This window comes from Aedes albopictus, chromosome 2, assembly GCF_035046485.1.
Source record: "Aedes albopictus strain Foshan chromosome 2, AalbF5, whole genome shotgun sequence".
Taxonomy (NCBI): Eukaryota; Metazoa; Arthropoda; class Insecta; order Diptera; family Culicidae; genus Aedes; species Aedes albopictus.
The window spans coordinates 83,450,785-83,463,876 of record NC_085137.1 but is presented as its reverse complement, the minus strand read 5'-3'; the positions used below and the strand labels follow the sequence as shown (position 1 = coordinate 83,463,876).

Below are 13,092 nucleotides of genomic sequence, written 5' to 3'. Positions count from 1 at the left end.
ACAAGACACGATTCGTTTGGAGTTTTACCATTAAGCAGCATGACTTTTGAACGACTTTTCATGGTTTTTTATAAATTCATCCGAAGTTCTCAAATATTCTTTATTTATAGGGGATATTGGACAAAATGGAACACCATCTCTGAATGTGATTGACAAGACACGACCCGTTTGGCGTTTCTCTATGCAGTAGCATGACTTTTGAACGATTTTGCAAGGTTTTTGTTCAAAATCATCAGAATTTTTCAAATATTTTTATTTTATAGGGGATATTGGATCAAAAGTGTGATTATTGTGATCAAAAGTGAAAAACATTTGCTAAACCAAGTTGTCTGTCATTGATACATGAAGTTTTTGATATATTATGGCTTTAGCCCAGCTTTTTTAGAATTAAGTTTGTTATGTTCAAGTATTTTTGACAAATTTAGGGGAAAATGGCCAAAATGAGACACTTGGCGACGATTTTCAAGAAAGGTGTTGGCACCATTCAAAACCTTTGCTTAATTGCTTAAGAATGGGTATTTTTTCCAAACTGGTTCGTTATGCAGCTGAAATAAGTTGCATAATAAAAAATAGTTGCATAATTTTCATAATGCAACTCATTTGAGTTGCATTATAAATATTATGCAACTCAAATAAGTTGTATAATGAAAAAATCATTGCATATTTTTTTTTTGCAACTTGGCACTATAATATTCTACTTTATACTTGCCATTTCGTTGAGGGAACGGCCTACTTTTCGGACCGATACCAAACAATTGCATTATGGTTCATAATGCAACTCATTTCGGTTGCATTATTAATCATAATGCAATTGTTTGATTGACAACCTCAGTCTGACCTCAGTTTCCACGGCTAGAGCTTCAAAAACTGTGACGGTTATAGCACGGCATGCTTGATCCAAATTGTTGTGTCTTGCACGTGGCCAGTCCCATTCAACCACCGTGAATCACGATGATATTGATGGGAACGATCACATTCTAGTGGAAATTTGTCTTTCATTGCAAAAAATCTTGTATGCAACTCGTTGCAAAACTTGATTTTTTCAGCACTCTTCGTATTTATCCGAATCATGCTGAAAAAATCAACTTTTTGCAACTCGTTACATACTTAAATTACTATTACCGATGAAACCTCTTAGGTTCCAAGAACACTGTCCATTTTACCGGACTACTGAACAGCTACCGGAGGAGTGGAAAAAAGGGGTAATGTGCCCCATCCACAAGAAAGGTGCCCATTTGGAATGTGAGAACTTCAGAGCGATCACTATTTTGAACGCTGCCTATGAAGTGCTTTTTTTTTATTTTTGTGTATTCTATCTAATTGCTAATTCTACACTTCACCTATGATGTGCTGTCCCAGCAACTACAACGAAAAAGTTCGTGGGAAGTTATCAAGCTGGCTCCATTGATGGTCGGTCGACAAGTCCCAACGCATCACCTGTTCATCGACTTCGAAGCGGCATACGAAAGCAATTATCGCACAAAGCTATGAAAAATTATGGACGAAAACGGCATTCCTGGGAAGCTGACAAGATTGAGCAGACGCGCCAACTTGGTCAAATTTTTTTTTTTTTTTTTTTTTATCTGTATTAACGAGATTTTTAGCCCTAGGCTAGTTCATCTCGGGACCCTTCCGAAGGAAGAACTCACATTTTGCGAGTTTGTCGGGAGTGGAATTCGATCCCAGGTCCACGGCGTGATAGTCAAGTGTTCTAACCATCACACCAAGTCCGCTCCACACTTGGTCAAATTATTGGGGTGGCAAAGCCTGGTTTTTCTGATTTTTTGTATAGGAAAATCGAAAAATCATTAAAAATCGTTAAATATTGGGGGGGGAGTGGGCGAAACCATGCTTGCCCTCCCTAAGTTGGCGCCTATGAGATTGAGTAAAGCAACGATGGACGGCGAGCAAAACTGCCTAAGGGTTTCGGATGAACAATTCAGTTTATTAGAATTTCGTCGGGGATTGCGAGCTAGGGACAAAAAGATTTGCAAAAAAAAAGAATGGTAGCTCATTTTCTAAAAGTGTAAATTTTTTTAACGTCATTTTAAACTATGAAGTTAATTCATGACGGGGAGTGACTTTGCTACTGATTGTAAAAAGCATGCTGTAATACAAACGAAACAAACATCTCACATTTTCCATTTCGTCCACTACACCTTATTCAGTGCGAAATTCCAACCGGAAACGCAAACGCTCCTCCACCTTTTACCAGCGCCGGCAAAGCTTGGCACTTACAGGGCTTAGTTCACTGAACCTCGACTGAGACATGAGAAAAGCCGTGCCAGGCTGCTACGTACAATTTCACCTGACAGGTTTACCGTAATTCATGCTGTCGTTTTTATTTATTTCTTTGATTGATGGTCTCCTGGACTCGGATGCTCAGACACAGGGTTGGTTACCTAGGCGTTGGAAAAAAAGCAGATCAAATTCTTCGAATAGCATTGTATCTGCAGCAGACGGCGTTGAGATAATGTCAGACAGGAAGGGTGGCTTTGGCTTTGAGTAATGGTACTCTTTAAAGAGAGATATGCTGGTATAAGAGGTTTTGAGTTTGGTTGACAAAGAATAAAATGTGTTGCTTTCTTAGCGGAGCAGAGGACAATACCTTACAAATACCATGCAAAGAACAACCTGTAGCTAAAACTGATTTTGTTATGTTTTTCTACGAACACAACAATAATAATTTGAGTTATTTCAGCAGAATTTAGTATTAATGTGGTATTTGTTGGTTTACTATACAAAACTGATGAGTAAGTTTGGCTATTACACAATTGAGCAATCGAAAAAAAAACATACAATTTAATAATAAGAAATGTTATTACTTGTACCGTCGTGCGGGGTTACTTTTGAAATGCGGGGCTACTTTGGACACTTTCGAATATGGATTTTTTGAATTCGAAATATGGTTCAAATCTGTTTGATGTCTTTGGGACTATTACGAAGCAATAGTTTTCCCTCCATTTGGTTGAAATTATTTTTCAAACAGACCGTTTATTGCTTGGCAGGACGCGAAAATACATCGAATAAATCAATAAAATATACATAACGTATCAGAACATTTGGTCTGTAAGCATTGTTTCTACAGTTCATAAATTTCAAAGGGTTGATCAATTCATTCAAAATATATCAACGTAGCATATACAATCGAATATTTGTATCGTTATACTTTATAAATGATCATTTGACCCAAATAAAGGATTGATGGTCCTTTTTTTCAGGCTATTTATAAAGCAATATCACGCTGCTCATAATACCAAAGGTAGCACGGAACCATCTTCAAACGCATAAATTTATTGAAATCATGTCTGATATAGTATACTACAGTATTGGTACAAAGTAGTTTTCTAAATAAACCTGGAATTTGAAATGCAATTTTGTTTTAGATAAAAATGTCCAAAGTAGCCCCCATCTGGTTCTATATGAGATGTGTCCGATTGGTGTATGAACAACTTTTTTGTTTATTGATGGATTTAGTTCAAATTTTGCATACATCCTACATACATACTCACAATTATTATGTGTAAAAATTGTGGAAATCCATTCACTACTCTGGGAGTTATAATGTCATAAAGTTGAAAAATCATGAAAAAGTGTAAAAAGAAGCCCCGCACGACGGTACTTTGTTATTCAATACCTTTTGCATGACAAATACAGCACCTAAAATTTAAGGTATACATTCATTAAACATATTCAAGCTGTCATTTTTTTTTTGTTTGAAAACAGGTGCTAACTAGAACCGAACAAAGACCCTTCCAACCTAATAAGCAGCCACGCAATCCACTCAACTATCGGCGCCATCAGTCTATCGCACGTTCAAACAAACGAAATGATAAATGGAAGCACTAAATATCGCGCTCGGGAAGAGGCTCAATTGCGTCGTCGCTTTCATTCGTTTGGATTGTGGGAATTCCTGTCCGATACCAATCACTTCCACAGCTGCCACATTGAATTAATATCGAATGCGAACCATCTCCGAAAAGGTCCGTCCAACTCCGTCCCAAACAACGTTTCCAATACCCTACATACACACAGACGTTTCGAGCCACTTTCTCCGGAAACCGATTTTTGCAATTCCAGTGCCGTAGGCCACGGTTCCATTTGGGCGACGACGACGACGACGACGTCGAGGACGACTGACGGTCGGAAAACTCCGGTGTCAATAAATATTGCGAGAATCTGACAACAATGGTCGGATTTAATTTTTCCTCTCGACAGCAGTCTGCGGAATGAACCGCACGCGTATAGGGTAATGTGGTGCAGAATGCACCGATACTATATCATGTTTTTCGAAGAAAATCGGCAGTTTTCAATTTGCCTGAATTCTGTATCATAAAATTTATGCGACAGAGCTCAAAAATAAATTGGATAAACACAATCGTTGTTTTATCTTTGCGTAATATGTACGAGATTGACGATAGTTAGAAATCATAAAAGGGAGGCACAATTAGGCGGCATCTCCCTACCAGTAGTGGCACAGATTCGATCCTTCGTAGGCACGGTAAAAAAATGGCATACAAGGCGTCCCATCCGGTCGTCCCGTGGATTGCCGATGATTTTACACGCCGAACCACACACACGCGAACCCAGAGCCCGTGAGGGTGTGATTTATTTGAACTTGGCAAATATGTGAGGAATGTGCTCGCTTTGCACGGAAAAATTGGAATCCACTCGAGCGCGGTGGCGCGGTGTGGCGCGATGGTTCTCGAAGCCAGGAGAGGTTTACCGGGGAAATTATGTCTGTGGGTTTCCCCAATGTTTGCCTCCGTCAGCCGCAACGCCAAAGCAGGAATTCGGTGTGCTCAGGCTGAATGAACCATTTCCTGGGAAGTGGGTGAAACTGTTAGGCGAACATGACATGGGTCCCGAAGTGTTGAGCGGAAGCAGAGTCGGAATTGATTTCGAGGGGCTACCGCTCGAAGGTCTATTTAGATTGATGGATGGAATTGGATCCAACTTTTACGGTAGATGGACACCGAGGATTGCGTAGAGCTGGATTTAACGAGCAATGAAGCTGTCGTAGACAGTAAATAATCGATTTTTTTTTTTCAATATGAAGAATGCAGTAGCTACATACGCTGCAATGGAATAATTTAATTTTTGTTCCAATCTGTAGTGTGCAGAAAAAAGCACGCAAAATACAGACAATTATCAAAGTTTATTTTAATGTAATGTTAGGGGCTTTTAAACCGTTATGGACTTGCAGTTTTGTCGAAAACTTATCAAAATGATCCACTCCATCCGGGCCTGCTCCTTAATAGCATCCTCAAGACCAGGACGGTGAATTGTGACGCAACCGAAAGCGTTCGATCGAGAGCTACAATCAGGAAATCAATTGGCAAGAAGAGCGATGATAATAGCTGCTAGCGTCGATAGCCTCGATGATGGCTTCAGCTGCACACATAACCAAGCCAATCGTCGTCGTTAGGAAACCACATCAAGCGAAAATAAATCAAATCTCGAACGTAGCACTACCACTTCCGATCATTGCATAATTGACTTAAGCACCATCGACACAATCATAATTGGACTAAGTTGTAAAACTAGTAAATCATTTGCTAATTGCTCTTAAAATTAAATATTACAATATATTAACTGTTACACTCATGTCAATGTCATGGATGCAAAACGATGAAAAAGTCGAAAGGAAAGCGTCCAACATAGCTCTGGACCTTACAAGTTCCTACCTCGTGCTTCCACGGGTCAAGCGATGACAAAGACCGCCAGCTAAGAACTGTGTGCTTGACTGGTAGTGCAGCCTGGGCACTGTTGTCCTTCTGACTTCAGTTAGATTGATGAGGTACGTCTCGAGCGTCTGTTCACCAAGGAGGTGCGGCTCAAACAGCGTCTGTTCTGGCATCCAGCGGCTGAGTTTGAAATGCTCCTCCACCGGAAGCCATACCTAAGGTGGAAGCCCTGCCACGGTGGATAGGGGACCTTAGGCCAACAACCTACTGTTTACGAAACACCAAAAACCGTTACAGAGACTGAAAATGAAAGATTACGAACTGATTCAATGGCAAGTACTTCTAGCGCGAAACAACGGACAGGAATTTGAACTTGGAACGTATCAACCCTTGCCCAGTAGGGTAAACTGGCACAATAAACCAATGAGGCATGCCGTATAAAGCTTGACATCCTAGGACTGAGCGAAGTCCGTTAGCCGAACTTTGGAGAACGCAGATTGACGTCGGGTCAAATTCTGCTATACTGTGGCCTATGAGGTGAACACGCTCCTCGCCACCGTAGAGTTGGTTTCCTGCTAAGCGCTCACGCCCACTATGGCGTCACGGAAAATCAAATCGACCACATCTGCATCAACCGAAAATGGAGACGGAGCCTTCTTGATGGGCCGACATTGCGTCCGACCACCATCTCCTAATTGGCGAGATCCGACTGCGCATTGCCAGGATTCAGCGACAGGAGGAGAAAATCGGGCGCCGGTTCAACACACGCCGACTGGAAGACGCTGCGGTGAAAAGGTTCTTCGTCGAGGAGGTAGGGAACCGTGCTGCTAATATTCCAGAAGGTGAAAGCGTAGAAGATCAACGGAGCACCATCAAGAACGCCTTCATCGCCACCAGCGAGAATAATTTGGGTAAGCTACGCACCCGAAAGAAGTGGATCACAGATGATATCTGGAGCCGCGATAGAGCGAGAGAAATCACGAGGAGCCAATGCCGTAGCCCGTCAGCGCTATTCGGCTCTCGAGAAGGTAGTGAAACGCTCATGTAGACGGAACAAAAGAGCGTGGGCGGACTTCCTAGCCGACGAAGGCGAGAAAGCCGCAAACACCGGCGACATCCTTCCCATCTACGATGTCTCACGCCGCCTTAGTGGGACTAAGATGAATGCTACGATGCCCGTGAAAAACACATCTGGACAGTTACTGACCGACCCGGCTGACCAGTTGAAGCGCTGGTTCGAGCACTTTGGAAACCTTTTTCAAGTGTCGGCCACGCCATCAACACCTCAGCATGATCCGCCAAGGGTTCGACGCATTACCCGTGTCAACACCGAAGCTCCATCAGTGCAGGAGATAGAAACAACCATCCGTAGCATGAAATCGAACAGGGCTCCAGGGGTCGATCGCATATCAGCTGAGATGCTCAATGCTGACCCCGTAGTATCCGCACAACTACTGCATCAATTATTCTGCAACATATGGAAAACCGTGACATTTTCGGCCGACTGGATGCAAGGTATATCTTAGTGAAGATACCCAAGAAGGGTGACCTGACTGTATGCGATAATTGGCGGGGCGTCATGTTACTGTGTATCGTTCTCAAAGTCCGCTGCATAGTGATCCTAAACTGGATACAGGAGAAGATTGACGCAACTCTTCGATGGCAGCAAGCAGGACGATCCTGTGTGGACCATATTGTCACGCTCCGTACCATTCTGAAGCAAATCAAGACACCACATTCATTTCATAAGTTCAGTTCAACATCGAATTCAGTAAAAAAAAATCGTCATATTATTCGGTTTTCAGTTGCAAGTCAACAACGTCAGTTACGCCCAACGCTCGCCAAACCACGCTGCACGTGATCCACCAATCGTACTCTCTGCGCTCCACGCCTTCTTGTGCCAAATGGATAACACCAATTTTACAGACCCGTTTTCCTGGCGTTCCAGCAACATACCTTGTTTACCGTCTCCTTTCAGCTTTAGCCAAGATATTGCGTTCACCGTAAATTGTAGAGTTCTATCAACGTTTTGAATGTTCTAGTAAAAAAATCCATACCATCCGCAAAACATATAAATCGACCAGCGTCGCAATACACCTTCCAAGGTAATCCAGCAATCCGACGGGACAGCAGGGATTGTAGTCCAGGGGCTTGCCAACTCCCTCCGCTTTCTGCGAGTCAACCGTGTAGTTACCGGCGAGGGCGTAGACATAAGTTCAGCAAGGGGGGGGGGGGGGGGTGGTTAGGCGAACATCCTTAGCATATTTAGATACCTACAAGCTCTTTTATAAATAAACGCAACTCGATGAAATTGAATATAACAACTTTATATTCTAAAACGGATTGGGAGGGTTCGACGGTATGGAATAGTTATGCTACGGAAACGACTAAGCAGTCTCGAAGAAATCAAACGATACTATTTGATTTTACCCAACGTTTTGACCACTTTTTTGGTCTTCTTCAGGGGTTCTGGAATTGTATAGTTTTTTTGTACTTTAAATAATAAATCTAACTTACAATTGCTATTATCGATTTTTGTCAAATTTTCTGCATAGAACCGTTGGGGTCTGTTTAACTATTTTGTACATCATGTACATTAATATCTTGGTCAATTACAAATATTGGGTTGGACGTTACGTAGTGAATTAGTGATTCGTAGCTAATTTCTAATTTCTCGTCACTAATTTTTCCACTTGTTTTGAGCAATGTTTAGTTTTCTGTTGTTAAATTGAAAATGGTGGGTTTTGTCTCTATTACCGTCGATGAAGCTTTTCTCCAATAGTGTGAAGAATTGCTGCGTACGTTGTGATTAAGCTACACACGTCGGTGCGATGATTCACAATGTTGGGTGTATTTGTGATGTGTCACATCTCTGAAAAGGGGAGATTGTGTGTTTTATCACTTCTGTCAAATACTTATGTGTTGTCTAAGTCAAATCTATGGTTGTGGTCAATACAATGTTCGATTTGCTGTTTTCTCTCTTAATGCTATGATTTCTGTGTCTGTGTTTGTATGTCCTAATTCTAAAAGGTGTTTTGACGTGTTGATGACCATTCATGTTAGAATTTATTTGTTCAAATTAAGTCACAGTGACTTCTGCAGAACCAAAACCTGCGCTTGAGAACATATTGTAAGAATTTTTTATGGAATCCTTTAATAAATTCCGGAAGAAAATACTGGAAGGAATTTTTCAGGCATCCTTTTGGAGAAGTTTCAAGAGAAATTTTCGGAGGAATCCTTACATAAAATGTGGAAGATCTCTGATATCATTACTGAAGAAATTCTAGGATAAGTTTTGAAACAATCGTTGGAGGAAACTCTTGAGAAATTCTCGGAGGAAGTTTTGAAGGAATTAGAAGGATCCCGGAAGGGCTTTCAAGGGGAACACCTTCAAAACATGCCTGGAAAAACTCCTAGAGGAATCTTTGGAGGACCTCGTGAAAAAATCAATGGATAACTTCTTGAAGGGTTTCTTGGAGAAAAAAATATTAGAATATATTCCTGAATGAACCGCAGGACTAGTTAGCGAAGGCATACCTTTGCAGGAGCTGTTGAGGTTATTCTTGAAAAAAAAAAACATTGATGTATCCATGAACAAATCCGTGGATGAACTGCTAGAAGATTTTTTGGAGATAATTCCTGGTTCCTGTATGCATTTCTTTAAAACTATCCAGAATTCAAAACTGTACCAATATGTAATCGCTGGAAGAGTTTCTCGAGATCTTCAGGTAATCCTGGAGAAGTTATTGGATGCATCCCTCGAAAAGATGATGGAAACATTTCTGAAGTTTCTGAAGTAACATCTGAATATTTTTTTAAAGCGATCCCGAGAGGAATTTCTGAAGAAATCACCAGAGGAATTCCTGGAGCAATCCGTAGAAGAGTTCCCGGTGCAATCCCTAAGAAAATTCTAGGATAAATCCTGGGATGAATTTTTGGATGAATCCCTGGAATGATTCCTGGAGGAATCACTTGAGGAATTTCTGCAAGAATGCCTGGAGGAATTGGAGGAGGAGATCGTGGAGGAATCCCAAAAGAAATCCTTAGAGGACTTCTTGAAGGAATCCCTGGAGAAACTTTTGAAGGACTACCCAGACAACCAGTAATCGTATAAGATGTTGCATAAGATGATAAATTGGAGGCCATATGCGTGCATGCCTCCACGCCTAACGCGCATGTAAAATGTACGCTTATCGCCTCCACTTTAACAACTTATTCAACATCTTATACGAACGAACACTGGTTGACTGGGTAACTGTAGGATTTCCTGGAGGAATCCCTGGAGAAAACCCTGGAAGAATTTTTGGAATAAACCTCGGAGGAATTTCTGGATCAATCCCTGAAGCAATTTTTGGAGCAAAATCTCTTAAAGAATCCCTGGAGGAATCTCAGGAGGAATTCCCGGGGGAATTTCTGGAGGGATCCCTGTGGATTTTTTGAAAGTTTACCTGGAGGAATTCTGGAAAATCCCCAAAGAAATTCCTGGAAGAATTCCTGGTGGAATCCAAGAATGAATTCCTGCAGGAATTCTATGAAGGTTCCCTAGAGAAATTCCGGGAGAATTGCCTGACGAAATTTCTGAATTAATCTTTCAATGAATTTCTAGACAAAATTCTCGAGGGATACCTGATGGGATCCCTGAAGTTTTTTTTTTTTTAAATTCCTGGAGGGATTCCTGTAGCAATTCTTGGAGGAATCTCTGGAGGAAATCCAAGAGGAATCGCTTGAGTAATTTTAAAATGAAACTTGGTATTTTTCGGCTTTCAGTCACAGAAAAGCGTTGATTATTTTAGACCATTGCCAACGTTTCGATTCTGTGGTTGGGATCTTCATCAGGGCCTATTTATTTGAAGGAAAGCAAGGAAGAGCAGTCAGGATGAAAAGTGCGTGTTCCAACGACAAGAGGGAAGCTAAATGAACAGTATTTCGATATTACTCTACACACGTTCACTCTGTGCGCGAACATAATAAATGTAGTTTTTGAATTACATTCGATCATACTTGGACCCTAGCACCTCGACTGAAATAGTGGGTGGGTACACAGTTCGAGTCACAACACTTGGAACTTTGGGAACACTTCTGTTCGTGCTGGCGGGGATGGAATTACTGTGGGGTGTTAACAGTTGGCGGTATCAGGGTGATCGGATTTGTTTGTGTTAGTTGGGTGGTTAGATCGTTTGTATTTTGTCGATATTGGTTAGTGTTAGACGACTCTTCTCTTCTTCTTCCGATTTTTGATCATTGAGAGTAGATTTGCGTACGCGTGGCTTAAATTATCGGTGTCTGTCCAATGATTGACCGTGTTGGAAGTCGTCGCTACACTGCAAAATATTTTTGCTGGTAATCAGCAAACTTTGCTGATTTTTGGCGTGCTGATTTCATTCAGCAATACAAATTACTGAATATCAGCAATTATTTTTCAACTTGCTGAGCCATCCAGCAATTTTGACAGTTGATCAGCAAAGCAAAGTTGTGCTGAAATTCAGCAAAAATGTTGCTGAAATTCAGCAATTTCTTTTGCTGATTTTTGGCGTGCTGGAAGCATTTAAAAAATTTTGGTGTGTATATGACACATTGCCAACACTTGCAGAGCTTGACTCTTGTAGGTGATATCGACAATGGTGGGTTGCTGGATGTTAAAGCGGTGTTAGTGGGTGATGCAGTGGTCTATCAGTGCCGATTTCTCTTGAAGCTGCTGGATTTCCGGATCGGTGTAGTGGTAACCTTCTGCTAATCTAGTATCGTAGTATCCGAATTGCTGACAACCTTCGTCGAAAATCACAACAAACAGCTCGTAAGTACAACAACCTTTTGAGTCGATCCGTAGAAGCTAACCATGCCTCGCTTCCGACTGAAAACTGCGGCGCCATCCTCAATGCGACCAACAAAACCGTACCATTAGAAACACTAATCCTTCTCAGCCTTGGTCCAAAATTTGCTCTCCCCTACAACAACATAGAACAGATGCCTCTTTTCCATCTGATCGCGGATGTGGAGAACATTTTATGAGCCCACACGAACACCGAGCTTCGGGAACAGACCAGATGCCAGATCATCAACAACCAGTGTTGAAAATTTCATTTCGTCATATCTAAATTCAATCACCTACAGCTCATTTTGAAGGCTGAACCTGAGAATATGGTATATGAAAAACTTGTGCAGCTAGACCAGTTCTGCTAGAAAGCCACGAAAAAACCGTTATTTTTCGAATATTTAACGTAAATGTCACGGACCACCTTTGAAAAATGCTAAATTATATTCAACGCGAATATCATATGGCATTTTTCAAAGGAAGCCCGTGACATTTACGTTAAATATTCGAAAAATAACGGTTTTTTCGTGGCTTTCTAGCAGAACTGGTCTAGCTGCACAAGTTTTTCATATACCATATTCTCAGGTTCAGCCTTCAAAATGAGCTGTAGGTGATTGAATTTAGATATGACGAAATGAATTTTTCAGCACTGTCAACAACACAAACTCTGTAAACAGGCATACCAAAGCAAAGCAAGGATTACCGTACACATCGTAGTTGCTAATCCATGATTGACCAGAACAATCGAAGTTGCACAAAGATCCAATGAATGGTGCTTGGGACTAGCTACACACACTCTCAATGTGCACAACTCGAGAGTTCAATATTTTAAAGTCAATAACGGTGCCGGCCACGTACTTACGGTCATCGGGAAAGGGGAAGAAATGTTAGTTCGACAACCGTTGTTACTAGAAACCGTGGAATCCACAGCATCCCCACAGTTGTCTCGGGAAGGAGTATTTGTTAGTAGGATAGGGTAAGGTGTGGATCTTGGAGCCACCTTTGGTAGGTGATATGATCCACTAATTATATGAAAAACACACGGTCACGGTCTTCATCCCGATTATGATTTATTTGGTCACGATAGTAAGGGTAATGCACATACGTCAACGATCATTCTAAATTAAACGTGTCACCGCATTGATCGTTTACACTACCGTGAAAACCGACTTTCCCACGAAAGTTATCGCGCGCTTCTGATTTTGCATTCAATATTCGCGTCCCCATCTCCCTACCGAGAAAACCGACCGACTCACGGAAATAGTCGCGCGTTCCCCATAATATTGAACTTAGAGTATACGGAGAATGGCACCATGGGGAAGTAACATTCCACCTGACTCAGGTAATGATTCTTCTGACAGTATCTACATCGTTCTGGTCATGCGGGTTCTCTCGAATGACCAGTTTTTACTGGTTTAGAGGAAACGGCGGAACACGTTTTGCTCCTGTATACAATGCGTGACCGTATGCTTGCCACATGCGGAGAGGACACAACTCCGGATAATCTTGTTAAGGATGTGTAGGGATGAGTTTGGCTGGAATTCCGTTTTAACGGCTATCACCCACATCGTCTTGGGGCTACAGAGAAGGTGG

The 13,092-nt window shown here is 41.6% G+C and overlaps 1 protein-coding gene across 1 annotated transcript in view; it reads right to left on the bottom strand.

The window, feature by feature from the left end:
• LOC109428076 (uncharacterized) overlaps positions 1-13,092 on the bottom strand; it is a 218,883-nt gene that overhangs the window by 62,352 nt on the left and 143,439 nt on the right. The gene's annotated exons all lie outside the window — the stretch shown is intronic.